At 46.3% G+C, this 26,942-nt stretch overlaps 1 protein-coding gene across 3 annotated transcripts in view; it reads right to left on the bottom strand.

The window, feature by feature from the left end:
* Positions 1-22,393, bottom strand: part of LOC147125153 (glycerophosphodiester phosphodiesterase 2-like) — a 181,621-nt gene extending 159,228 nt beyond the window's left edge. For 2 of the 3 annotated variants that reach the window (XM_085998271.1, XM_085998274.1), the window contains exon 1: positions 22,214-22,393. The gene's annotated coding sequence lies outside the window, so the exon portion shown is untranslated. The remainder of the gene's footprint in view (positions 1-22,213) is intronic. The other variant, XM_085998272.1, reaches the window with a different exon arrangement.
* Positions 22,394-26,942: the final 4,549 nt, after the last annotated feature.

Here is a 26,942-nt window from a genome sequence, read left to right as displayed (position 1 = left end):
CGCCAGTTTTTGCAATTTTAACCCCCCACACGCCTCCAATCCCGCCTCAACGGCCCGATGAAATTCGAGCCCAATGTGTCTGTGTTAACTGGTGATCTAAACAAGAATAACTGTACTGTACAAGTTAAAAGAAGTCAAAACCCCAAAATAAGTGGACATTCACTGTCACCAGGTGTGTCTCACTTGAGCTGCCTGATCATTATCTCCAGCTTTCTCCATTTTTGCTTCTTTTAGATGTTACCCTTAGTGTGTCAGCCTTGACTCAATAGCACTCTCACCTCTGAATCAGATTGTTATGGGTTCAAGCTCCACTCCAGAGATTTGAGCACATAATCTACTCTAGCACTACAGTACTGAGGAAGTACTGCACTGTCAGAGATGCTGGCCTAGAAATTCGATACCGCTAAAAACCGGGTGCAGGCGCCGCAATGCGAGATATTCCCACACCTGTGCAAAAATCTCAGGTAGCATGTCAACTTCGTGCTGCCTGCTAATTATAATGATTGCAGTGCACAGCCTAGCACTGAACATGCTGCTGACAGGCTGTGCACTCAGCAGGAGCTAGCCTGCTTCTCTTGAAGGCAGTCTGCATCTCTCAAAGGTGAGATGCCTTGTGTAGCTAGGCAGTCTGCACCTCTTAAAGGTGAGCTTCCTTCAGCTGATGCAAAATGGTAAAATTGCTTCAGCACTAACCCAAGCCGCGCAACAGGCCAGGGAAAGGGCACCCAGGGTCTCGCACGCAGCACTCGAGCTTTGTGAAGGAGGTGAACACTGGAAGGGAGGTCGTTTACCCACAGGGGGCCAGGAGGCCCTCCAGAAAAATGATGTGGGACCAAATCACCGCCAGCAATGTCGCCCCCAGGACCTGGCTCCAGTGCCCAAAGAAGTTTCATGACCTCAGACGAATGGTCAAAATCAGTGAATGCATTTTCAAAAGCTGTCTCCTACCAACTGCACCACTAGCCTCACACACTGCTCAGTGCATGAACCCCTCCCTCTGCATCCACACACTCACATACTTTCACTCTCACACACACACAGACAAACAAATGCACACACTTGCATGCATCTATGTATATACATACAAACATACATATGTAACCAAACACACACAAGCACACTGTTTTAATAGGTATGGGAGATGTCCCTCATCAAAAGCTCCCACCTCAACAATGAACCTCAATACTTTACCTGCTGTTGTAAAAGCAGCTTACTCTTGTGAAGCTTTGTCATAGAAGACTGGCCATCAGACAGCAGCAGTGCTGTGTAGAGGTGTGCCAGATTTAAAGACAAGAAACATACACCAAAATCTGCCACTTGGTGAGTTTCAAGATTAGCACCCAGAGGGTAAAATTAAGAGCATCAACAAGAGACTGACACAGACATACCCCACACAGAAAGCTATTACACTTGTTGATCCCTCCATCACATATATGTCAGCCAAGAAAAATGCACTCAGGCACAGCAGGAGAGCAATATCGGGGCAAATGGTTTCTCAGGAACTTGTTAGTTTCACTTTTAAATGACTATAATGAATCCATATCTACTGCATGTTTCAGTAATCTCTACTTCCTGTCATCTAACCTAATTATTTGCCCAACTATTTTATGTGCATCCCCTTTAGTCATCCCTATTCATCACACATAAATGATTCAACCTGAACAGATCCAATCTATTCATCATTTTAAAAACCTCAATCATATCCCCTCTAAGGCTGCATTTCTTCAAATTAAATAGTCCTAATTCTTGGAGCCAAGACTGTAGTGGAGGATGTACTAGAATACACTGAATCTACCCACTTTTTAGCTTTGAAGGCTATGACCCTGTCTCCAAAAGTGCAAGCTAAGTTATCATGATAGGTTCAGAGAGCCAGGTATTTTTACTCTAGGAAAGCATAGGCCTAGAAATTCCCTCCCTACGCGCCACCAGTTTGCGCCACTATCCTGGCAAAAAATGGCAGCCGCCACTCTAACACCCTTCTCTGGTGCGGAACTTGGCGGCCGCCATTTTGGGGAAGGCCTTAGCGCTGCCAATAGCAGTGCTGGCCCTGGAGATGAAAATGGGCAGAAAGTGACGTCATGCTCTGCGAACTTTGACCTTAGCGCTGAGTTCAGCGCTGGGTCCTAAGCTTGCTCTGAAAAGCGAGCGTTCAGCAGACTGACAGAGATGCTGTCAGCATATCTTAAATGGACACACACATCTTTCACGTAAGTTCGCATTTAAACTTTTGGACTGGACTTTTAAAATTTTTATTGAAGTAGTGGCTTGGTGCAATACATGTTAAAAGTTTTTTTTAAGTGTGAGGGAGTGCTGCTGGATGCTTGCAAAGCCTCAGATGGTAAAGGAAGGCCTCTGAGAAGACAGAAAATGCTGGAAATACTCAGCAGGTCAGGCAGCACCCGTGGAAAGAGAAACAAGAAAGAGGGAAGAGGAAGACACAGAAGAGGAGGAAGCTGAAAAGGAGGAACTTGAAGAGGAGGAAGCAGAAGAAAGGATGCAACCCAGACAGCTCCCTTCTGGCCAGTATATCTGGGATCGAATCATCTGCCTGGGGTATCAGTGACCACAACCCCAATTCCTCCTTCAACATTTGTCCCACACCTTACCTTCCCTCCGTTACTTACCATCACGCGTCCTTTTGGCCACAATGCTGAAATAAAAGCCGCCACAAAGCAAACTTTCCAATCCAACTTTAAACATCTATCCATCCAATATAACCAAGAAATCAACTAATCACACTATGCATTCCCTTAGTGACTGTCTTGTGTGTGCCTTTGCCTATCCTACTGATGTCACACTGTGCTACCCCAGTGGCTGCAGCATGGCTGGTGGAAGGCTGCTGACTTTCAGTGGGGGACACTGCACATGGCCTTGCTGGTTGACCTTGAGAAGCTGATGGCTGGGAGTGTGAGATTGAGAGATAGTGTTTATTCTTCATCTTCACTCTCCTCTCCCTCTTCTTGGTCAACCACTGGCTGGGCAGGCTGCATTCCTTGGGTGTATGAAATGAAGAAGGCACAAGGGTGGAGTTGTAGTGAGGGGAGGGCGGGAAAGCAAGAAGTGCATGCAAGAAGGAGAATAACGTATGAGGGCACCGGCAGCTTGTATCCTTTCTGCCCCACTGCTGGCCAAGAGCTCAGCCGTGCCGTTGCCAAGAATGGCCAGTACCGTCTCCTCCAAGGGGGTGAGGTGAAGCTAGGAATGTGAGGTGTGCCTCGTGTTTGGTACAGATTGTTGGTAGGTGAGTGATTGGGCGATGGGGGGGGGCGGTGGGGGTCATGCATTGAGCAGTGTGTGAGGCTAGTGGTGCAGTTTTTAGGAGACAGCTTTTGAAGATGCGTTCACTGACATTGACCAGTGGTCTGAGGTCATGAAGCTTCTTTGGGCACTGGAGCCAGGTCGTGGGAGCAACAGAGCTGGCAGTGACAGCTTTGGCGATCTGGTCCCACATTGTTCATTCTGGAGGTCTGGTCCCTGTGGGTAGAGGTTCTCTTGCAGTGTTGACCCTCTGCGCAAAGCTGGAGTGCTGCATGCAAGACCCTGGGTACCCCTTCCCTGGCTTGCTGAGCCATTTGTGTTGGTGGTGAGGCACTTTTCCCATTTTTTTTAGGTGCGGAAGGCAATTCAGCTTTAAGAGCTGAAGACTCCCATTTGGGAATTCTTTTTAATGCTAATTTTCTTTTCAGAAGGCAGTTGAGCTGTAAGGGCTAAAAACTGCCTATTTTTACATGATTATTATTTTTTTCATTTCAGAAGGCAGTTCCCCTTAAAGAGACTGAACTGCTTTCTGAAATGACAGCCTCGCTTTCAGAGAAGGCTGTTGTTGCTCCAATGACGGTATGGCCATGCTACACTGGACACTCCTGCCGGGATGGACACCACCAGAACGGCATTACATGGTAAATTTAGCTTTGGGCTAATGTTAATTAGCCACCAGCACCAATTTACCGGCCCTGCCAGTGCCACCATTTTCAGTGGCCGTTAACACCGGCCCATGGTGGCACTGGCAGGTTTTTAACGATATCCAATTTCTAGGCCATAGACTTCAGGGTGACTTGATTGAAGTATTTCAAATGATGAATGGACTAGACTGCATCCATACGGATTGATTATTTGAATTAGGTAAGTTAGGGAGAACGAGGGGACATGCACCTAAGTTATGATAGCAAAATACTGCGGATGCTGGAAATCCAAAATAACAACAGAAAACGCTGGAAAAACTCAGCAGGCCAGGCAACATCCGTGGAGAGAGAAACAGAGTCAATGGGCCCGATTTTGTGGATTGTGTGGGAAATGGTCGGATTCCCCCGAATGTGGGGTTCTGACACACAGAAAAATGGGTCAGCCAGCTGCACGCAATTTTCCCTCAAGTGGCCAATTAATTTCCAGCATGTGGGCAGCCTTGCTAATTGTCCATTTCCAGTCAGGAAGCCCCATAGTATGATGTCATCATTCGTGGTGCTTTCAAGGTCCACAGCAAGCATTGCTTCCTCTGTTGGCTTCCAAATGAACCATGCAGGATGGCAGAGGAGCCTTCAGCAGCTGTGGCCAGTGCCAGACCCTGAGCTGCCTCCAAATTCGATGAAGCTTCACTGCTGGCATTATTGAATGGGGTTAGGGCCCACAGGGAGGTCCTCTTCCCTAGGTCAGGCAGGAAGAGGCCTCCCACTGAGACCAAGGCTGCATGGATACAGGTGTCAGCAGATGTCAACTCGAATGTGCATGTAACCTTGGCATCACATCTCTAACTCCTTCCTCTACTCCCCCACAGGACCATCCAGAGCCCCCGTCCCCACTGTGAAGGAGGAAGAGGCTGTGCAGCCAGACTCCTCAGAGGAAGCTCCAACCTCTGAGGGCGCAGCGTCAGCAGAAGTAAGCGCACCCAGCACCAGCGCAGACACTCACACTTCGGGGGACCTTCGGGACATAGAGTAGTGTTGTCACCTGGTGTTTCACAGCTCACAAGTGAGCCTCAGCAGATTCTGGAGACAGGGACAGCAGTGGAGAGTCCTCGTCGGAGGGCGCAGGACTCTGCCAGCTCAGCTCAGCTGCGCTGCATGTCGACCCTCTGCCTCTGGGTCCATCCGCAAGAGAAGAGGTGATGGATCTCCATGCACAGATGCAGGAGTCTCTGGCAGGTTTTGTCTCCAGGGTTGCTGCGAGTGTGGAGTGAATGGAGGAGTCCATAGCGACCATGAGCAGAGCCTTTGTGGAGTCATTGGCGCAGGAACGCATCACCATGGAAAGGTTGGCAACCTCCATGGAGGAGATAACTCGCCAGGGAACGGAAAACACGGTGAGTGCTCATAAGAGAATGACATCTCTTGAGGAGCGTTGGCCATCTATTGAACAGAGAAACCAGACCTTCATGGAAGTCCTTCTGAGTAGGACTGCCAGTGCAGATATGGGTCTCCATGGCCCCCTCAAGCGCAGCAAGGTGCTCTCAAGCCACTTCCAAGCGCTGGCCCCTTCTGGTCTGTGCAGCTTCAGGTGAGTGGGCAGCAGCCTGGTGCTCCTGGTGCTCATCCTGCTGTTCCTGGTTCTGCTGCTGCCGCCTCTGCTGCTGGAGATCCTCTAATGGCAAGAAGGGAAGGAAGAAAAGGCATCCCATGGTTCTGGTAGATGCCTCCGCTGAGGAAACACTGAGTGAGGGTGGCGAGAGGGGCTTCCCAGGAGATCACATTGGAGAAGTGTGTGAGGCTCCAACCTTCCACAGATGTGCCTAAGCCTTAAAAAAGTAGCCCCAAGCCTTCAACAGCAAGGTCCTTCAACATACAAATGCTGTCCCTTTAAATCGCAGCTTTCCCGAATGACCTGCAGCTGAGAGCAAGCAAGCCAGCATTCTTTTCAATGTCATCTGACAACCTCAATTTTTTCTGGTGGTCCGACTCGAGTGGAGATGGAGTCTGTTGTGAGTTTTCTGTGGCTGGATCCGAGGTGGGCTGGATTTTGTGTTTCTCGATCCAGGCGTTGTAGTACCTCACAATGTTTTCATGGTTTAGATGCGACAGCAGCGTCACTTCACCCTTTATTCTGCGGAACTGTTTACTGGTGGGGTTCACCAGGATGCGCTTAACAGCATAGTAGCAGCCATCTAATTTATTCTTTACCTTGATAACAGCTCCGAAGGCACCTTTCCCCAGAAGCTGTAGCTCCTCAAATTCATTGTAATAGCGCGACAGCTGCCTCTGGGTGTCTGTGCAGAGTGAAGCAGTGAGGAGCCGGCTGTTTGGGATAACAGTTTCTGCGCAATCTGTTCCTCCTGCTGAATCCTCTGGACTGTTCTCGTTTCAGGAGGAAGGGGCACTATAGTAATCTGGGATGTAATGTTTAAGTTATCCACCAGATGGAGCCAAAGAGTAAGGTTTCACATTCATTTAAGGTAATGGGTCATGTACTCAATGTCCTGGTACACCAGTTATTAAGGTAATGTGGCATTGCATTATGGGTATGACTCAGAGGTTCATCCTTCATCTTGGTGCTCGTGCAGTAAGAAATGGTGCTTTGCTTCCAGCCTGTAAGAACTATGTCTCTCTGCTACACCGTGTAATAAACAGTTGGGTTTTGTTCCTTATATCTCGCTTCTTTCAGTTTCTGACCTTACCACTCGGATATCACATATTGGCGACGAGGATCAACAGATCACATTTTGAAGAAGAAACAAAAAAGCGCACTGAATAGAGGATCATGTCTGCTATGGTAGGAAAGATCTCTGCTTTTGATGTTCAGACACAGGCCTGGGATGAATACTACGAGTTGCTGATGCATTTCTTTGAAGCAAATGATATAGATGATGTCGGAAAAAGCAGAGCTATTTTGCTCACTTCCGTGGGAAGTCAGACGTATAGTTTAATGAGAAACTTATGCAGTCCTGAAAAGCCTGGAGACATAACATTTGCTAACTTAGTGGCCTTGCTGAAGAACCATTTCAATCCCAGACCGAGTGAGATTGTACAGCGTTTCAAATTTAATTCACGGAACAGAAAACCGGGAGAGACTGTATTGGATTATGTAGCGGTGTTGCGAAAATTGGCACACGATTGCAATTACGGGAACTACCTGAAAGACATGCTGAGAGATAGGCTAGTTTGCGGGATAATGGATGATCGAATGCAGAGGAGATTATTGTCCGAGACTGGGCTTACGTATGAAAAAGCGTTGGAACTTGCTCAAGCCATAGAGACAGCGAACCGAGATGTAAAAGAAATACAAGGTTCAGACTGGACTATTGCAAAGCAAGTTGCAGGTCAGGTTATTGTGCACAAGTTAAATATGCGTCAGAAACCACAAAGTGAGCATGTAAAGGCATGTTATCGATGCAATGGTGATCACCTGGCGAGGGAATGCAGGTTTCTGGAGGAAAAGTGCCACAAAAGGACATATAAAACGTGCATGCCGGGCAAAAGCAACCGTGGAGGCATACAAACCAAAAGGGGGAGGAAAGCAAAACCTAGTAAGAGAAGTGAAAAAACAGGGAGCACATCACATCAGCGGAGAAGCTGAGAAAGAAGACGACATGTTCATAATGCATAGTGTGGTAGAGAACGTTCCAAAAGTGGATCCTATCACTTTGCAACTGATAGTAAATGACTCTAAGGTCAACTTTAAAGTGGATACAGGATGCGGTGTAACCATAATGAACAGGGAGGAGTACTCGAAATTGTGGAACCGTGCAAAAGTTCCAGAGTTAAAGTCTTGCTCTATGCAGCTTAAAACATATACCGGTGAACGAGTGGTGACATTGGGTACAGCTACTGTAACTGTGCAACACAGGGACACCGTGGAACAGCTACCTGTAGTTGTAGTATCGGGTTCTGGACCAAACTTGTTAGGTCGGGGCTGGATACAAGAAATTAAATTAGATTGGGGAGCAATAAATCAAATAGAGGGAGGCAAACAATTGTCTTTGCAAGAAGTGTTGATTGAACATGAGAATGTGTTCAAGGAAGAACTTGGCACATTTACTGGCCCCCCAGCTAAGATTTATGTAGACAAGGAGGCACTGCCAAGGTTTTTTAAACAACGACCTGTGCCTTATGCCATGAAACCGAAGGTAGAGGCTGAGCTTGACCGTCTTTTGAGAGAGAACATTCTGGAACCCGTGAAATGTTCAGAATGGGCAACTCCCATTGTACCTGTTTTAAAACCAGACAATTCGGTAAGACTCTGTGGAGATTATAAATTGACAGTAAATAGGGTGTCTAAACTAGAACAGTATCCTATTCCCAAAACTGAGGATCTCTTTGCAAACCTGGCTGGAGGGAAGAAATTCACAAAGCTAGATATGAGTCATGCATACTTGCAGATTACACCAGATGAGGAATCCAAGAAGTATGTAACCATAAATACACACAAGGGTTTGTTTACCTATAACCGCTTACCATTCGGTGTCTCATCTAGTCCAGCTATTTTCCAGAGGACTATTGAGGGTGTACTGCAAGGGATCCCACATGTTTCAATCTATCTGGATGATATTCTGGTGACGGGAAGAACCGACCAGGAGCATCTGAGCACTCTGAGGGGGGTACTACAAAGATTGGATAAGGCTGGGTTATGGCTCAAGAGGAGTAAGTGCACTTTCCTGGGGGATGAGGCCGTGTTCCTGGGACACAGAGTGGACGCCACTGGGCTCCATCCAATCAAGGAGAAGGTACAAGCACTGCAGGAGGCCCCAGCTCCTACCAATGTGACTGAGTTAAAAGCTTACCTGGGACTGCTAAACTATTATAACAGATTTTTACCAAACTTGGCGACAGTGTTAGCACCTCTTCACAAACTTCTGCGCAAGAAGACACAGTGGCAGTGGGAAGAGGAATAGAGGGTTTCATTTGAACAGTCCAAGAAACTGATGCTGTCCTCGGATGTGCTGGTTCACTACAATGCAGAGAAAGACATAATTCTCTCTTGTGATGCTTCACCGTATGGGGTGGGGGCGGTTCTTTCACACAGCTTGGAAGATGGAACAGAAAGACCGATAGGGTTTATGTCTCGAACTCTGACACCGGCGGAAATAAACTATTCCCAGTTAGATAAAGAGGGGTTAGCAGTAATGTTTGGGTTACAGAGGTTTCACAAGTACATATATGGCAGGAAATTCACCAACATGTTCCCGTAAAGGTCAAGAGTGGGACCAACAAGCAAAGGGAACCTTGGATGACAAGGGATATACAAAAATGCATTAGGAAAAAAAGGGGGGGCTTTTGGCAGTTACAAAAGACTAAAGACGGAGGAAGCCCTAGAGGAGTATAAAAAGTGCAGGGGCATACTTAAAAAAGAAATTAGGAGAGCGAGGAGGGGCCATGAAATAACACTGGCGAGCAAAATAAAGGAAAATCCTAAGATGTTTTATAAGTATATTAAGGGCAAGAGGATAACCAGGGAAAGGGTAGGGCCCATTAGGGACCAAAGTGGCAATCTGTGTGTAGAGCCAGATGATGTAGGCGGGGTTTTAAATGAATTTTTTGCATCTGTGTTCACTATGGAAAAAGACGATGTAGACATAGAAATCGGGCAAGGGGACTGTGATATACTTGAATATATTAGCATCGAGAGGGAGGAGGTGCTAGCGGTTTTAGCAGGCCAAAAAGTGGATAAATCCCCAGGCCCGGACAAGATGTATCCCAGGCTGCTGTGTGAGGCAAAGGAGGAGATTGCAGGGGCTCTGACACAAATTTTCAGAACCTCTCTGGCCACAGGGGATGTACCAGAGGACTGGAGAACAGCTAACGTAGTACCATTATTCAAGAAGGGTAGCAGGGATAAACCAGGGAATTACAGGCCAGTGAGCCTAACATCTGTGGTAGGGAAATTATTGGAAAAGATTCTGAGGGACAAAATTAGTCTCCACTTGGAGAGGCAAGGATTAATCGGGGATAGTCAGCATGGCTTTGTCAAAGGTAAATCATGTCTGACCAATCTGATTGAATTTTTCGAGGGGGTGACTAGGTGTGTGGATGAGGGAAATGCTGTGGATGTGGTATACATGGACTTCAGTAAGGCTTTTGACAAAGTCCCGCATAGGAGACTGGTCAAGAAGGTAAGAGCCCATGGGATCCAGGGTGCCTTGGCACGTTGGATCCTAAACTGGCTGAGTGGCAGGAGGCAGAGGGTGATGGTCGAAGGTTGCTTTTGTGACTGGAAGCCTGTGTCCAGTGGGGTACCTCAGGGATCGGTGCTGGGTCCCTTGCTGTTTGTGATCTACATAAATGATTTGGATGAGAATGTAAAAGGTATGATCAGTAAGTTCGCAGACAACACGAAAATTGGTGGGGTGGTAAATTGCGAGGAGGAAAGCCTCAGGCTACAGGACGATATAAACGGGTTGGTCAGATGGGCGGAAAAGTGGCAAATGGAATTTAACCCTGAAAAGTGTGAGGTGATGCATTTTGGACGGACAAATAAGGCAAGGGAATACACAATGAGTGGTAGGACCCTAGGAAGTACAGAGGGTCAGAGGGACCTTGGTGTACATGTACATAGATCCCTGAAGGCAGCGGAACAGGTAGATAAGGTGGTTAAAAAGGCATATGGGATACTTGCCTTCATTAGCTGAGGCATAGAATATAAGAGCAGGGAGGTTATGATGGAGCTGTACAAAATGCTGGTAAGGCCACAGCTGGAGTACTGTGTGCAGTTCTGGTCGCCTCACTATAGGAAGGATGTGATTGCTTTGGAGAGGGTGCAGAGAAGATTCACCAGGATGTTACCTGGGATGGAGCGCCTCAGCTATGAAGAAAGACTAAACAGGCTGGGGTTGTTTTCCTTGGAGCAAAGAAGGCTGAGGGGGGACCTGATTGAGGTGTACAAAATGATGAGGGGCATAGATAGGGTAGATAAAGAGGAACTTTTCCCCTTGGTAGGGGGGTCAATAACAAGGGGGCATAGATTCAAGGTAAGGGGCAGGAGGTTTAGAGGGGATTTGAGGAGGAACTTTTTCACCCAGAGGGTGGTTGGAGTCTGGAACTCACTGCCTGAAAGGGCGGTAGAGGCAGGAACCCTCACAACATTCAAGAAGCATTTGGATGAGCACTTGAAATGCCATTGCATACAAGGCTATGGACCAAATGCTGGAAAATGGGATTAGATTGGACAGGGCTTGATGGCCGGCGCAGACACGATGGGCCGAAGGGCCTCTTTCTGTGCTGTATAACTCTATGACTCTATGACTCATATGCACTGATCATAAACCTCTTCTATCTCTTTTTAATGAAATGAAAGCAGTACCACAGATGGTGTCACCCCGGATCCAGATGTTGGCAGTGACGTTAAGGGCATATGAGTATGTCATCATTTACAAGGCGGGCAAGTACCATGGGAACGCAGATGCCTTGAGCCGTCTTCCACTGCCAGGTACACCTATCCATGCAGCTCCAGAGGACAGAGTTTTGATGTTGGAGGACACGGACACGGCAATTGTGATCGCAGAACAAGTAAGGGCATGGACCGGTAAAGATCCAGTACTGTCTAGAGTCCGAGAATATGTAATGAGGGGTTGGCCACAGCATCCGGAAGGGACTGATTTCACACCTTACAGTGTCAGGAAGACAGAGCTGAGTGTGCAGGATGGTTGCGTGTTGTGGGGAGCATGAGTGATTATTCCACAGCCAGCACGACAGTCTATCCTACGGCAACTATATCAGTGTCATCCTGGAGTTTCGCATATGAAAGCCTTGGCAAGGAGTTACTTGTGGTGGTCAAAGCTAGATGAGGAGATAGAAAATCTAGTCAAGACATGCAGCACTTGTCAAGTACACAGGAAGGCACCAGCAGCAGCTCCTCTCCACCCCTGGGAGTGGCCGGATAAACCATGGAGAAGATTACATGTAGATTATGTGGGTCCATTCATGGGAAAGATGTTCCTCATAATCATTGATGCACATTCCAAATGGATGGATGTGTATCCTGTAAATTCTGCTTCATCTACTGTTACTATAGACTGCCTGCGTAGGAGTCTTAGTAATCAAGGGCTACCGGAGATCGTAGTAAGTGGCAATGCCACGTGTTTTGTGAGTACAGAAACAAAAGAGTTCATGAGAAACAATGGCATAGTGCACGTGACCTCAGCTCCATATCATCCGTCTTCAAATGGACTTGCGGAGAGAGACGTACAAACATTTAAGGAGATGATGAAAAAAAGTGCGGAAGGGAGTTTGGCAACCAAGGTGTCACGAGTTCTGTTCAGCTACAGAATAACAACTCAATCTACCACAGGACTCTCTCCTGTTGAGCTGTTGTTAGGACGTCGACTGCGCTCCACTCTTGACCTGGTTCACCCAGATCTAAAAAGGAAGGTGGAAAACCGACAAATCAAACAAAAGGAGAACCATGACAGAAGGACAAAGAGCCGCAGTTTTGGAGAAGGAGATGCGGTCCTTACCAGGAATTTCAGTTATGGTCCAAAATGGATTCCTGGCATCATAGACTCAATGACCAGTCCAGTTATCATATACAGTCATGGTGGGAACTGGTCAGGTAGTACGTAGACATGTAGATCAGATACTGACCAGACAAAGGGAAATCGAACTGGAGGTTCCAGAGGAGATGTCGGAGGACAAGTTGGCCCCCAGTTATCCAAATGCATCGGTGGTACCACCACCACAAACAGAGCCAGTTCCACCTGGACCCCTTCGTCAAGAGGAAACCATCGTAGCAGAGTCAGATACTCTGAGTACTGCTCAGGAGCAGCAGGTGGCTCTACCACAACCAAGCAGGGACTTGACTGTATGATGTTCACCAAGGGCTCACAAGCTGCCAGAGAGATTGATAACGACCTGCTAGATTCGTTCAGTATGGACTATCGTTAAATGAGTTTCCTTATGGGACTTTTTAAGAATGTTGTTAAGAAATTGATGTTCAACTTAAGAGGGGAGGGATATAGTAATCTGGGATGTAATGTTTAAGTTATCCACCAGATGGAGCCAAAGAGTAAGGTTTCACATTCATTTAAGGTAATGGGTCATGTACTCAATGTCCTGGTACACCAGTTATTAAGGTAATGTGGCATTGCATTATGGGTATGACTCAGAGGTTCATCCTCTATCTTGGTGCTTGTGCAGTAAGAAATGGCGCTTTGCTTCCAGCCTGTAAGAGCTATGTCTCTCTGCTACACCATGTAATAAACAGTTGGGTTTTGTTCCTTATATCTCGCTTCTCTCAGTTTCTGACCATACCACTCGGATATCACAGGTACGTACCACTGGGGGCTTCACAAAGGAATGTTCAAGCAGCTGCTGGGGGCTCCAGCGTGCCTTGTCCTCCAAACACACGCACTTGTTGAGGAAATCCTGAAAGTTGCTGGGCAGGTTGTTTGGCACAATTATCGGGTATTCCTTTATAACTGTGCCCTGGCTAAGAGCTTCACGCCAGATTTCATCAGCGGGGTTCCCCGCAGGCGAGTTTAGCGTGGGGAACCCCAGAAAATCACAGGGGCACCCTAAAATGGCATTAAACATACCAATAGTTGGTCATTAGGGTCCCGACGGCCAGTCCCGCCAGCGGCGGGCTGGACTGAATCGGCTCGTGGAGAAACGGCGGTCTGAAAGTCGGACGGGGCGGGGAATCAGGCGGGGGGGGTCGTGACCCCCTATTTCGGTGATTTTCAGCCCCCGCCTGCCTGAAAAGCCGCCCGACGGCTGGCAGAAAATCGGGGCCAATGTTTCAGGTCGAAGACCCTTCGTCCTGACGAAGGGTCTTTGACCTGAAACATTGGGGTCGATTTTGTCGAACCTGTCGGGAAGAAGGCGGGACTTCCCCTTTCGGGTTTCTGACCCGCCTACTTCGACGTCCGGCCAATCCGCGCGATTTTCCCTTGATTGACCTTGTTGAGCCCGCCCAGCGGGCTCAGCAGGCCAATTAAGGGTCACCCGGCAACAGGTGACGTCACAGACTGAAATTTAATCTGTCAAGATTTCTGACAGATGAAATATCAGTGTTTCACAGCTGTTTGAAGCTGTCAAACACTGACAGTCTGATTTCTAAGCTGAGTCATTCTGCGCAGACTCATTTAGAAATCTCAGCAGCACTAAAAGGCTGTCACTTTTGACAGATCGCAGCCATTCAGCATTCAGTTCCGGCTGAGTGCTGTGCTCCCGACGGCTACAGGAAGAAAGGCTGTTAAGGTAAGTAAACGTAAGTAAAAGTTCTTTACACACTTTAGACACACCAAACACACTTACCTTTACACTCATGCACCCATCACTCACCTGAGCGCCGACATCGCGACCACTCCAACTCATTCAACCCGACGGCCCGCCTGCTCTAACCTGGCGTGGTTTGGAGCCATCGGGAAACCTACACGAAACCCCTCAAAATGGGGATTAGGCTAAAAACTGCCTGTTAACTACCTGTTAACAGGCAGTTAATTGGTACTAATCCCTTCCCGCCTGGTTTCGGCGGGTCCCAGTGCGGGGTGGGTACCCGCCACCCCTGAAACTTACGTGGGGCGGGGTTTTGGGCAGGATGGTGTCGGGACCCCCAAAGTCGGGATTTTCCCCCCCCACACGCCTGAAACCCTGCCTGACGGCTCCCCGAAAATCTAGCCCTTTGACTCTGTTTCTCTCTCCACGGATGTTGCCTGGCCTGCTGAGTTTTTCCAGCGTCTTCTGTTGCACCTAAGTTATGCTTGGTTAGATATCAGGAGGCTTTTATTTCACAGATGGTCATTGACCTTTGGAAGAAGTTGCCAACTTATGCAGCGTACGGATTTGCTGCAAATATTCAAATGGAGCTGGATATGTTCCTGGAGGAGGTTGATATCGCTGTGTACAAAAGGTAGGTGGGAATGTTGGGTGATGTACCTCGTGGTCACTGTTATCTCCTAGAACTCATTTTTGATTGCCTTGGGGTCGGAGAGGAATTTCCCTGAATTGTTTTTCCCGTCAAATGGCCCAGCATTTTTTTTTTTTCATCTGTTTTTTTGCCTCTTGCAGGAGATTACATCCCTGCTGGTAGGTGGGAAACACAACTGAATGGGGCAGACCTGAAGGACCGGCTGGTCTTTTTCTGTTCATCTTTTTCGTATGTTTATGTGTTTGTAAAGCAATGTGGGCTGTCATCTTCAGATGGAGATCACAAGGCTTTATCGCATTCACTACAATGAGGGGGATTTTATGGTATTACATTATAAGTGATTCATTTTAAGACTGAAGCCTAGAAATTACTGATGGCGATATTAGCAGATGAGCACTTAATTCATCAACATAGCATTCCTTCTGCTATTTTAACAAAGGCATTAACCAGTTTAAAATAAATGGGACAAATCAGCAGACAGAGGAATATCAGACAAATATCACGAACAGTAACATCTAGGCGGAAAAAGTTTACGGGTATAGTAAGAGTCAGGAAAAAAGTCTATTATTTTGTTAATAAGAACATAAGAAATAGGAGCAGGAGTCAGCTATTTGGCCCTTCGAGCCTGCTCCACCATTCAATAAGATCAAGGCTGATCTTCTACCTCATCTCCACTTTCCTCAACTATCCCCATATCCCTTAATATTCAAAAATCTATCGATCCCTGTCTTGAATATACTCAACAACTGAGCCTCCACAGCCCTCTGGGGTAGAGAATTCCAAAGATTCACCACCCTCTGAGTGAAGAAATTTCTCCTCATCTCAGTCCTAAATGGCCGACCCCTTATTCTGAAACTGTGACCCTTGGTTCTAGCCAGCCAGGGGAAACATCCTCCCTGCATCTACCCTGTCAAGCCCTGTAAGAATTTTGTATGTTTCAATGAGATCACCTCTCATTCTTCTAAACTCTAGAGAATCTAGGCCTAGTCTACTCAATCTGTTCTCATAAGACAATCCCCTGATCCCAGGAACCAGTCTGGTGAATCTTTGTTGCACTCCCTCTGTGGCAAGGATATCCTTCCTTAGGTAAGGAGACCAAAACTGTACACAATACTGCAGGTGTGGTCTCACCAGGGCCCTCTATAATTGCAGTAAGACGTCTTTACTCTTATACTCAAATCCTCTTGTAATTAAGGCCAACATACCATTTGCTTTCCTAATTGATTGCTGTACCTGCATGTTAACTTTCAGTGATTTGTGTACAAGGACACCCAGGTCCCTCTGAACACCAACATCTCTAAAAAAAATACTCTGCTTTTCTATTTTTCCTACCAAAGTGGATAACTTCACATTTCTCCACATTATATTCCATTTGCCATGTTCTTGCCCACTCACATAGCCTGTCTATATCCCCTTGAAGCCTCCTTGCATCCTCCTCACAACTTACATTCCCACCCAGCTTTGTAGCATCAGCAAACTTGGATATATTACGTTTGGTCCCCTCATCCAAATCATTGATATAGATTGTGAATAGCTGAGGCCCATGCATTGATCCTTGCGGTACCCCACTAGTTACAGCCTGCCGACCCGAAAATGACCCATTTATTCCTACTCTCTGTTTTCTGTCCGTTAACCAATCCTCAATCCATGCTAGTATATTACTCCCAATCTCATGAGCCCTAATTTTGTTTAATAACTTCTTGTGTGGCACCTTATCAAATGCCTGCTTAAAATCCAAATACACCACATCCACTGGTTCCCCCTCATCTATTCTGCTAGTTACAACCTCAAAAAACTGTAACAGATTTGTCAAACACGATTTCCCTTTCATAAATCCGTGTTGACTCTGCCCAATCCTATTATTATTTTCTAAGTGCCATGTTACTACGTCCTTAATAATAGTTGCTAGCATTTTCCCTACTACTGATGTCAGACTAACTGGTCTGTATTTCCCCATTTTCTCTCTCCCTCCTTTCTTAAATAGTGGGGTTACATTTGCTACCTTCCAATCCAAACTGTTATAGTTTTTGATCCTACTTCGTGGTGAATATTTTCTGATATAGAGTAATATACACATCAGAAAATATTTACTAACACATAAAAAGTCAACTCCAAAAATTTTGGAAAATGTACCAAATAAAGGGTCAAAAAAATTAACATTTTGTAGGGAAAAATATACCCTGTAAATGATGTACAGTATATTTGCTTCTAAAATTGCCTCTACACCACTAGTTGGAGACTATCTTGGTAACTAAGAGCCGTAAGGCTAGGTATCAATCTGGTCATGCTCCGCTGCACATTCTCTAGACATACAAAGGAGCTTTTCAACCAGCGTTGCAAAATTGGGTGGGGTGCAAAACAGGCTGCTGATTCACTATTGCCCAATTTGCGATAACGCCCACAACAAATTTCACCCCCCATCACCTTTCGTTTTGACACCCTGCAAATCTCTGGTTTAAACAATGACTTCAGACATTTTTAAACCTCTTAACTTCATACCTGATTACCAGATTTTTCATGTTTTCTTATTTTTCCCCAATCTTTCTAATTTTCTCCCAGTTCATTAGCTATTCACAAATCCTTTGTTTCCTAAAGTCTTAATAAATCTGTTTATTACTTAACTGAGATGATCTTTCATTCCACTGAAGCTTCCTCTCTGTTTGTTTTATCTATTTCTAAGGTTGTAGTACACCTTTTATTTTTCTGTAAACTTGTAAAATATTAACCTCCCATGTTGCATTCATCTGGACCTTCAATTCTAAAGAAATCTTTACAGACATTTTCTATCCATCTACTGAAAGCGAGAAAATTATGGACATAAGTAGAAAGAGAGAACACATTTTTGTGGTATGGAAAATCCTGACATGCACTTAATACAAATTTAAATAATTATTTCTCAATGCCTCTGTTATTTATGCCCTATGGGATAAACAAAAATTGTGCAGGAACAAGATGAGGCAGATTACTAAGCTCCTGTTGTCAATCACAGATCTGCTTTTGTCTCTTTTGTAGTTCACTTATATCCCAAACCTAAGATCTACCTCTGCCCTCAGCCTCGCAACTCGCAGGCTGCATATTCATACCTTACTGGCTGATCATTTGTAGACTTTCAAATCTACCCCCAAATTATTAATCAGTCTTTCTCTTTTCAGATGCTGATGGACCTTTATTTGTACTATTTTCTGTTTTTATTTCTGATTTCCAGCATTTGCAGTTTTCTCCTTTTATCATGCCTGCCAATTGGTCTGGAATAATAAAATACTGAATTTTCTGCTATCGGCCTCGTCAGCAGTTGAGGCTCTACAGCTGAACTCAGTGCTCCTGGGTTAGGGAGGAAAAGATCATCACAGAGTTTTCCAATCCTTATTCCAGTAACTCCTGCTAGAAGGTGTGTGTGTGTGTGCGCGCTCAGCCACAGCTGAATAGCCTGATACACACCGACTAGGTTCACAAAGAATGAAGACTGGTGGTTCCTTTGGAATTGGACTCCAATGAGGATTAATGCCAGCAGTAGAGAAGGGTGGCAGAATGAAGGAAGAAAAAGGAATCACCAATTTTGCTTTTGTCACCTAGAATCATGGAATGATACAGCACAGAAGGAGGCCATTTGGCCCATTGTGCCTGTTTTGGCTCTTTGAAAGAGCTACCCAATTAGTCCCACTCCCCTGCTCTTTCCCCATAGCCCTGTAAATTTTCCCCTTCAAATATTTATTCAATTCACTTTTGAAAGTTACTATTGAATTTGCTTCCACCACTCTTTCAGGCAGTGGATTCCAGATCACAACAACTCGCTGCATGAAACATTTTTTCCTCATGCCACCTCTGGTTCTTTTGCCCATCACCTTAAATCTGTGTCGTCTGGTTACCGACCCTTCTGCCACTGGAAACAGTTTCTCCTTATTTACTCTTATCAAAACCGGTCATGATTTTGAACACCCCTATCAAATCTCCTTTTTACCTTCCCTGCTCTAAAGGAGAACAACCCCAGCTTCTCCAATCTCTCTACACAACTGAAGTCCCTCATTCCTGGTACATCACTTCTGCACCCTCTCTGAGGCCTTGAAATCCTTCCTAAAGTGTGATGCCCAGAATTGAACACAGTACTCCAGCTGAGGCCTAACCAATATTTTATAAAGGTTTTGCTTTTGTACTCTATGCCCCTATTAATAATGCCAAGGATGTTAAGTGCTTTTTTAACAGCCTTCTCAACTTGTCCTGCCACCCTCAAAGATTTGTGTACATACACCCCCAGGTCTCTCTGTTCCTGCACACTCTTTAAAATTGTACTATTTAGTTTATATTGCTTCTCCTCATTCTTCCTACCAAAATGTATCATTTCACACTTCTCTGCATTAAATTTCATCTGCCATGTGTCTGCCCATTTCACCAGTCTGTCTATGTCCTCCTAAAGTCTATTACTATTCTCCTCATTGTTTATGATATTTCCAAGTTTCATGTCATCTGCAAAATTTGAAATTATGCCCTGTGTACTCAAGTTCAGGTCATTAATATATATCAAAAAGAGCAGTGGTCCTAATACCGACCCCATGGGTAACACCACTGTATACTTCCTTCCAGTCTGAAAAACAACCGTTCACCACTATTCTCTGCTTTCTGTCCCTTACCCAATTTCGTACCCACACTGCCACTGCCCCTTTAATCCCATGAGCTTTAATTTTGCCAACATGTCTATTATGTTGTATTTTATCAAACGTCTTTTGAAAGTCCATATACAGAACATCAACCACACTACCCTCATCAACTCGTTCCGTTATTTCATCAAATTTCTTCACTCAGAGGGTTGTGGATCTTTGGAATTCTCTACCTGAAAAGGCTGTGGATGCTCAATCGTTGAGTATATTCAAGGCTGAGATCGATAGATTTTTGGACTCTAGGGGAATCAAGGATAGGGGATCGGGCAGGAAAGTGGAGTTGAGGTTGAAGATCAGCCATGATCTTATTGAATGGCGGAGCAGGCTCAAAGGGCCAAGTGGCCTACTCCTGCTCCTAATTCTTCTGTTCTTATGTTCAAAGAACTCAATCAGGTTAGTCAAACATGATTTGCCTTTAACAAATCTGTGCTGACTTTCATTTATTTGCCCAAACTTTTCCAAGTGCCAATCAATTTTTTACCAGATTATTGTCTCAAAGTGTACATTTAACTTGGCACTGAGCAACAGTAAATTTACATAATGGAAATACAGGTTGAGCGTCCCAAATTCGGAGTCCCGGAATCCGGAATGTTCCGGAATCCAGACTCCGGGATGATTGGTGGCAGGGGTCCGGAATCCGTAAAATGTTCCGGAATCCGGACACCCTGAGGGAGGCTTACCAAAAGTGCAACCTGGGCCCAGGCATTTACGGACTCGGCACGTGTTTCTGATGTCCGAAGTCCGGAAATATCGCAACCTGGGCTCAGGCGTTTCCGGACTTTGGACATCAGAAACACGTTCCGAAGTCCGGAAAAACCCCAAAACCGGCTCGGCCTCGGTCCCGAGGTTGCCAGATTCGGGACGTTCTACCTGTAGTAGCTGCTATGAAAAAAGGACAATGGCAGGATTAGATATTGCTGATGCTATATTGATTATATAATTATTTATTGTACCCTGTTATTGTAATCCACAAATCCGTTTGCTTTCCGTGGCATCTATCTGTATCACAAACTTCCTGGCTGATCCCGAGGTGCCATGAGGGTAGTCAATCAGGCCATGCACATGATAGAAGCCAGACATTGATGCAAACCCCAAGGCTCTACTATTTTGACATGGGAAACAATAAGTACTGGTTTGCCCTGGTAAATAGTGCACTGGTTACTTGCTTGATGTACTTGTGGACAGCCAACTGCAAAATCCTTGAGATGTCCCCAGTAGCAGCCTGGAACGATCCTGAAGCACAGAAGTTCAGGGCTGTGGTAACCTTTACAGCCACTGGCATGACATTGTCCCCTGGTCCAACAGGCAGCAGGTCTTGCTGCAGAGGTCAGCAACAACCTGACTAGACGAGCACAGCCTCTTAAGTCACTGTTTCTCAGACATCTCAAGAAAGGTGACCGTTGGTCTGTAGACCCTGTTGGGTGGTTATGGCCTTCTGTGAACAGGCTCCCTCACCTGCTGCCTTCTGAGAGGCCCAACTGCAGCTCCTCTTGCATGTTGAGGGCTCTGCTGCTGTTGTTGCTGCTGCTCTTCCTCCTTCTCCTGCTGCACCCAGTACAGTGCAGCTACAGCACTGCCCATCCTAAGCTTTTACTGCTTATTAAGGATGAGTAACCAAAAGCCTGTTAAAGTCAACCTCAAAGTATCAGAAATTTGATAAGGGCCCAACCACTCCGACTCCAACAAGCTCAGTTACACACAGATACAACTGATCAAAGATTTTCCCAAATGGGTTGGGTGATGGGCAGAAATTTCATTTTGTTCAGTTAAAATAACATTGTAATCTGCAAATTTGTATGCTTTCTGTACCTTCTATCTGTGTCACAAACTTTCTTGTCCATCTTATTATTCCTATACTGTGGTCATTGCTCATCTGAAGTTCCTTTTAAGCTCTAAATATACCATTATAAATGCCTCCCTACATCCTCACTGTATTAAAATCAAGACGCATCACACACCTACTTTAACTCCTATGCCTACAACTTCCTGCAATGTGTTGCTTGTGAGTGCTGCTGTGTGCTGGGAGCATGGAACGAGCCTTTGTATCTTTATTATTTAAATATATGTTTTTTTCCACGGTGATCCCTGTGGTGCTCTGCATACTGTGGCCCTCAGAATTCCAGCCCATAGCCGAGTTCGCATGGATTCCTTCCCATACTGCTGAGGCTGGCCATTCTGATCTGTTTGCTGGGTTTAGCTGGTTAAAATCGTCAAGCTCATGCTTAAATTTTATGTTCATGCTTTCTACATTCCGCTCTTGAACAATCTCCTAAATAGCACAGAACAACGTGACTCGACCACAAGCAAGCAAACTGTGGAAATTAAAAGCAAGAGGTTTCTATAACGGGCAGCCAAACTGTGACGCCAGTTTTACACTCGAGTGGCAAGTACAAAATCTACCCACTGTAAGCCTAATAACAGATCTCGCCAGTTGACAGCATTTACAATATGAACGAGCACTTGAATACCAAAGAGGACTGAATAATTTTCCTTAACCCTTTGTGTGCTCTACATGTCCAGATCTTTCAGTATCAGATATGGGGTAAAGCATTCCCTTTCATACAGAATGCAAAGTACATCTGCAGGAGTTGACAAATGCACATGAGCACAGCGCTACCAGTGGGGGGTGAATCATTGTTATTTATCTGGCTTGCACATGCACAGCAGCTGACACCAAGACTCACAGAAGCAGTACCAGATGTGAGTTGTTGTTACAAGTAATAATAATAATAATAATAATAATACTACAAGATACAAACAAGAGAGATACATACCAAGATAAATAAGAGTTATTCCAAATCATCAGCACCACCAGGAGAAACTCACTCAGGATCTTAAAATGACACAAAAATTCCTGACCAGTGCAGAACAGAGCAGAGCCTCCGATTATAAACAGAACCTCAATGTTCAGTGCTTGCCTGTTTACTGAGTAGATGGGAAGCACTGAAATTTTTAAATCAGTCCCTGAGATCCGCCCTCCTTCCTCTTGTGCTATGAATGGATTAAAGTTTGAGGATGAGACTCACTTGTTGAGCCAGTGCCAGACTTCTTGTGTCAGTACTGAGAGAACATGCCTGCACTAACTCTTTCACTGCCACTATCCTGTGAACCAGCCGCTCCCATGAGAATGTTAAAATGGACAGTAAATCAATGGGGCCACTCTGTAAAAGAGCTACCGGGAGATCAAAGCCTAGAAATTCGATCGCACCCGAAAACGGGCACGCGAGGGCAGAGCGGTCAAATTGTTGCTGGCAGCTAATTATACTGAGACAGACATGCAGCTGGCGCTACCCTCGCTGCTTATTGGCTGTTTGTGGGTCGGGAAATTGGCCGTCACTGATGGCCAGGGGATACCAAGGATGAGGGACTTCAGTTACGTGGCGAGACTAGAGAAGTTGGGATTGTTCTCCTTAGAGCAGACGAGGAGAAGGGGAGATTTTATAGAGATGTTCAAAATCCTGAAGGGTTTTGATAGAGTAAATTAGGATAAACTGTTTCCACTGCCAGGTAGGTCGGTAACCAGAGGACACAGATTTAAGATAATTGGCAAAAGAACCAAGGAGGAGATGAGTTTTTTTTAATGCTCCGGTAGCACCCCAGACCGGTAATTGAGTCGCGCCCCTGCCTTAGCGCCTGCCGCTAGGAATGAGAAGTAGAGGGGAAAGTTTTCAAGTCGGGAAGGGGCTGGGGGAGCGCCATTTAAAGGCGTGCGCTTCCTGCCTTTCCTTGTCGGCAATATTTTTGGTATATGCAGGTTGAGACGTCTGTAGAGATTTAACGCTGTCCTAAGGAGTTTTGGGTCCTCAGCACCACTTTTGAGGTTCCTATTTATTTGACCTTCATATTTAGCACATTTAGAAGCTTTTATGGGGGCTGCACTAACTTGGGCCGCTGTCCTCCAGCTTCACCTTCGGAGGCAGCAGAGGCGCAGAGAGAGAGGGAGTGGCAAACGTGGCCAGAGGGAGGAGGGCCAACAGGCCTCTGCACAGGAGACCTTGCCCTCCCAGGGTATTTTGGGAGCAATCATCCTACATTCATTTGTCTGAGGAGCAGTGCTTCAGAAGGCTGCAAGGAGGTGGTCACTGAGCTCTGCCACATCCTGTAACCAGATCTGCAGCCTCAGCTCAGGACCAGGACGTCTCTGTCAGTGGCAGTGAAGGTGATGGTGGCTCTGAATTTCTATGCCAGTGGCTCCTTCCAGGCTTCAACTGGGGACACAGAGAATATCTCCCAGTTTGCTGTTCATTGTTGCATTCGGGAGGTGACAAATGCTCTGTATAAAAGGAGACGCCAGTACATCTAATTTCCTCATGACCCGGGACAAACAGCACGAATGCGCAAGTGGCTTTGCTAGGATTGCGTGCTTCCCCATGGTTAAGGGAGCCATTGACTGCACCCACATGGCATTGCAGGCATTTTATGAGAATGCAGAGGTGTTCCGAAACTGCAAGGGCTTCCACTCTCTGATTGTCCAGTTGTTCTGTGACCACAGACAGAGCATCCTCGCCGTCAATGCCCGCTATCTTGGCAGCAGCCACGATGCTTTTATCCTGCGCCAGACTGGTATCGCAGACCTCTTCCAGGCACTGCATCAACCTAGTGGATGGCTCCTCGGGGACAAGGGTTATCCACTCTGCACCTGGATGATGACACCGCTGCATAACCCCAACACCCCTGCCGAGCTGCAATATAATGAGAGCCATGGTGCCACCAGGAATCTCATTGAGCAGACCATAGGCATCTTGAAACAAAAGTTCCGGTGTCTGGACCACTCAGGAGGAGCCCTGTAGTACTCACCCGAGTGGGTCTCATTTTTCATTGTTGTGTGCTGCATGCTTCACAACCTCACAATCATGTGGACCCAGCCATTGCCACCAGGGATTGGAGCACCACCTCAGGAGGAGGAAGAGGGAATGGAGGAGGAGGAGAATGAAGAGGAGGATCAGCAGCACCAATGAGGGAGGGAGGCGCACAATGTTGTCACTGCAAGGGCCATCTGTGAACGGCTCTTAAGACACCGCTTCTAACCATTTACAGAGAAGATGGCTTTTGGGATGAAGAAGCACATCATATAAAGCATCCCGCAGCCCCAATTGCCAGGCAAAGCTGCAATGAGACAAATCAGCAAAGATGTAAAGTAACAATAAAATGTTTTATTTATATTATAAACTGCCATTTATTCAGGACAAACAATTAGAAACAAACCCAACAATTCATGAACTAACAAAACTCGTTCTCACAATATAAAAGGCAAAAAAGTAAACAAATATAATAATATCAACATCGAACTTTCCCACAAACATTCCCCCCATTTACATAAAGATTCTACTGTTGGGCCTTCGAGGGTGACCTCCATCCCCTACACACTGCCGTTGACATCAAGGCAGCATTTGATTGAGTGTCGCATAGAAACATAGAAACAGAGAAGATAGGAGCAGGAGTAGGCCATTTGGCCCCTCGAGCCTGCTCCACCATTCAATGCGATCATTGCTGATCATCCAAATTCAGTACCCTGTTCCTGCTTTCTCCCCATATCCCTTGATCCCCTTAGCCTTAAGAAATATATCTGACTCCTTCTTGAATATATTTAATGAATTGGCCTCAGCTGTCTTCTGTGGTAGAGAATTCCACAGGTTCACCACTCTCTGGGTGAAGAAATTCCTCCTCATCTCAGTCCTAAATGGCTTACCCCTTATCCTTAGACTGTGACCCCTGGTTCTGGACTTCACCGCCATCGGGAACAGCCTTCCTGCATCTAGTCTGTCTAGTCCTGTTAGAATTTTATAAGTTTCAATGAGATCCCCTCTCATTCTTCTAAACTCCAGCGAATATAAGCCTAATTGACCCTGTAATGTATGTGCCTTTAAGGGGAGAACTACTTTTTACAGCTCTTGTATACTGTAGTACCGGCAGTGACCACACCTGTATATAACCCTGAGTAGGGATCTGTACTGTTTAGTTTTAGAGCAACCCTCATCCAGTAAACACCTGTTGATTGTTCCTCTGCAGTCTCTGTCGATTATTTGAAGGACACATTACCTAAAGATTCACGGATTCAACATTGGCGACGAGGTGATTCGAACCTACCTGCAACTCTGCAGAAGAAGGCCGATTCCATCAGTGTGGGCGTCGACCATCCTGAGAGGACTTGAGCAGGCAGAGGAGGCTGTGGCGAGCTGGGCTTGGTTCTCCAGCCGCGACGATCCAGCGCAGCGGGCTGGCAGCAGGTACGGCGCAGACCCTTCCCGGACAGCGGCAGCGGGAGCTGACCGACGTCACAGAAAAAGGCCGAGCAGCGTTGACGGGTAAGAGAGAGGGTAAAGCGCACAGGGTGCAGCTGGGGTTGAAGACCGAGCGGCGTCAACGAGAGAGGGTGAAGCGCGCAGGGCGCAGCCGGGGTTGAAGACCGAGCGGTGTCAACGAGAGAAGCACACAGGAAAACACGCAGAGCGCGGCCGGTGATCAAGGGCTGAGCAGCGTCCGCAGGGGAAGAAAAGAAAGCGCGGGAGATGCCATTTGGGCCACAGCGGAGAAGAAAGGGAAGCGCGGGAGACGCCATTTTGAGCCAGCGGAGAAGAAGGGAGAGCGCGGGAGACACCATTTTGAGCCAGAGGAGAAGAAGGGAGAGCGCGGGAGATGCCATTTTTAGCCAGTCTAACCACATGCAGAAGAGTGGCAGGGTCACAGCGTTCGACAATGAAGTCGAAGATTGGGCGACATATGTAGAACGCATAGAGGTGTACTGCAAAGCGAATGAAGTGCCAGATGCCAGGAAAGCACTGGTATTGTTGAATTCCATGGGTGCAAAAACGTACGGCTTACTGCGAAACCTAGTCACCCCAGAGAAGCCAGTGGAAAAGGATTTTGAAAGCATAGTGGCAATCCTACAGGACCACTTAAACCCCACACTGCTGCTGGTAGCAGAAAGATTGAAGTTTCACAAAAGGAACCAGCATAAAGACGAAAGTAATGCTGAGTATTTAATGGAACTGCGCAAGCTATTGAAACACTGCCAGTTTGGAACGGGACTAGCAGATACTTTAAGGGACAAGTTTGTGTGTGGGCTTCAAAGTGAAGGAACCCAGAAACGGCTTCTATCAGAAAAGGATCTTACACTGGACAAGGCTTTCAACATGGCAGTATCACATGAAGCAGCCGCACGGGGCGCTGCAGAGATACAACGGAGACCGCAAGAATATGGCACAAATGAAATGTCATATGCAGCAGTGAAGTGTTATCGCTGCGGCAGAACAACACACGACCATACGGATTGTTGGTTCAAGGACCAAGTGTGCAGACAGTGTAGAAAAGTAGGACACATAATAAGAGTCTGCAGGTCGGGAAAGAAAACCAGCAGCAAGAAACCTCCACAGGAGAAGTACAAAAAGGTACATAAGGTGACGGAGAGTAGTTCAGACGAACAGAAAAGTGATACAGACTCCGGAAGCAAGGAGCTGGGTTGTCTGAAACTACATAATGTAACCAAAATGGAGGATCACCAAA

This window comes from Somniosus microcephalus, chromosome 1 (genome assembly GCF_052327205.1).
Source record: "Somniosus microcephalus isolate GS21.2 chromosome 1, FLI_Smic_1.0, whole genome shotgun sequence".
Taxonomy (NCBI): Eukaryota; Metazoa; Chordata; class Chondrichthyes; order Squaliformes; family Somniosidae; genus Somniosus; species Somniosus microcephalus.
This window is presented reverse-complemented; position numbering and strand designations above follow the sequence as displayed.